This window comes from Festucalex cinctus, chromosome 5 (assembly GCF_051991245.1).
Source record: "Festucalex cinctus isolate MCC-2025b chromosome 5, RoL_Fcin_1.0, whole genome shotgun sequence".
NCBI lineage: Eukaryota > Metazoa > Chordata > Actinopteri > Syngnathiformes > Syngnathidae > Festucalex > Festucalex cinctus.
This window is the reverse complement of record NC_135415.1, coordinates 10,902,609-10,905,313: the sequence shown is the minus strand read 5'-3', so window position 1 is coordinate 10,905,313 and position 2,705 is coordinate 10,902,609.

The following is a 2,705-nucleotide window of genomic DNA, read 5'->3' as shown; positions in this document are numbered from 1 at the left end:
CAGCCTCTCAACTGCAAAGAACGATTGAAGAAATGGTAGTTATTACACAAACGGCCAGCAGGTGGCAGCAGAGTATAAGAGATCAACCAGGGCGATGTTGCAACAAGCTCACTGTTTTAAACACATTTTTGAATAATGATGAAACTTAGCTATATTCTAACGGAAACAGATAGAAATATCCTTTTTTTTTTCCCTGATGAAAGAAGAGGCTTTAATCTTTATTTTCCGTGTTTTTATAGCAATAGAATATTCTGTGGGCCTTGCAAAATCAGTCCTAATTCAGTTAAACAGTTGCTTCTGTGAAAATGGCTGCCAGTGAATGAGTTTAAAAAACATTCCAAGAATGAAGCGCTATTAGGTGATGTAAGAAAATCACGCCACAATCTTCGTGACTTTTTTTAGCTGTCACGCATCGATTTTGCAACACGCGCCGCTCAAGTGTGAAGTCATACTTTTGACAAAATCACTCTCCAGCATACCTCGGATGAATCTTTTGTCATTGTTATTATTTCATCAATGTCATCTGCTCCTAATGACTTATTGTCACCCTCGTGAGCAAAAAGCTCACCCTCCAAAGCGCATCCTTAACTTTTATTGAAAAGCAGTCATCATACTGTGAGTAGAAATCGTAAAAATACATCCATCCATCCATTCCAAGAAGACAGTCAGACACATGTGCACATCATGCATGAAAAGCCTCAAAACGTCACTTTAAGATAAAAGCAGTGTCATTTCCATGTGGCGTGGCGTTGTCATAGGTGGGAAGAGCCGCACGCCGAGACCTCCGCCAAGGCTTTGCCACCTGGGAAATTGGGGAGGGAGTTTTTACAAAGTCATGTTCACTTTCTTCTCATGAGCACATGACAACTTTTTTTTTTTTTTTCTTTCAATGATGAAATTACATTTTTTTTCCCCTTTTAATCTTATGACTATCTGGTGGGGTTTTTTCCTCTTACTTTTGTGATTATATTCTGTTAGATTACGATTGTATTATTATTTTTTTTGCATTATGCAATCATTTTTGTAATGAGAAGAGCATAAATCTGCAATATTACACGCTGGGGGAAATGCTGATGCATTACAAGAAATTTGTATTAAAAGGAGGAAGTCATCATACAACAACATGTCTTCTGACTTTATTCTGGAAAATGTCACGTCGACCTCAGCCGACAGAAAGAGGTTCCCAAAAAGGCAGACCCAGAAAGGAAAATACAATTTAGAAATTTATTTACAGAAGAACTCGTGGAAAACCTTAACAGAAAGCGCTGGTAAACACAACCAGGATAAGTAAACAACAATTGCGAGCACAAAGGCTGGAGAAAAACACGAACCGAAAAATACTTGCAAAAGGCAAGGTACAAAGGAGTAACAGAAAACGCTTGCAAAAAGTATGCAAGGGAGTAAATACAAAATAGAACAAGGCAAATATGCCACCAATCAATTATCACCAAAAATGCCGTGGATATACTCACACGTAAATATAAATACAAACACAAGAACACTATCCAATAAGACTATGACTATGACTATGAACGTTGCTATGAATCAAAAAGGGGTGCAGAGAATTCTTGTCGCTAGTAGCAGTGAGCAAGGAATAATCCGACAGTGGACTGCTGTGCCCGGAGTCCTTTTCAAGTCCACTAATTGATTAGTAAACACACCCCAGGTGTGGTGCTGGAGGAAACGCCCACTCACTATTGGGGAGGAGAAAAACAAAACAGCACTGAGAGCAGGATCATGACAGAAAATTGATGATTGTTTTTTTTCTTTGAATAAGACATACAGAATTTTTTTCAGAATAGATTTATGAATTTTTTTTTCTCTGAATATTATGGCTTTACATTAATACAATTTTTTTTCCTCTCTAAATTTGACCAAAATTAATTATTAATAAGGTTCTTTTTTTTTTTTTTTTTTTTTTTACTCATGTCTTTACTCTGGTAGAGTTTCTTTATTTTTGTTGAAGTGGTTTCCGAACATTTTTGTAATGTTAGGAGAATAAATGTATTCAATAAAGTAGCAGTGTCACAAGAAAGTCGTATTATCATTATTATAAAGAAGAATTTGTAATATGTAAATAAATAGCTACATTTTATGAAAAGAATTATTAAACCAGAATAGAGCCATTTTTACTATATTCTGGTAAAAATACCATAGTTTGAGACAAAGTTCAATACTTTTTTTGTAATATAGTGAGAATAAAGATGTAATGTCACACACATAAATTTGAAATATACATTAAGAAAAGAGTAATGCAACTAGAATGAAATCATGAAGTTGTGAAAGCTTAATATTGCAACTTTATTCATTTTTTTTTATTATGTAGTTCTCTTTTGTCCAATGCAGATTTTTTTTCCCTCTCCCAGTTAAAATGATATTTTTATTTCCCCTTAACATTCAACATCTATTCTGGTAAAATTATCATCCAAACATTTTTTGTAAGATGTAATATTACACGCAGGCTGCCATTAAAAAAATTATAATAAAATAAATAAATAAATAAAAGTCATATAATTACAAGGATAGTCAAAATACAATGCAAACAAAATACATATATAAGAAAAGAGTAACTCTACCAGACTACATTTTTTTAAAAGTATTACTTTTTGGAGGTTAATATGATATCACATTCAAGTCTAGTAAGATTACAAATATTTCAACTTTAAAGAGACAGTGCGTAGTATTTAGTGCCATCTTGTGTTGAA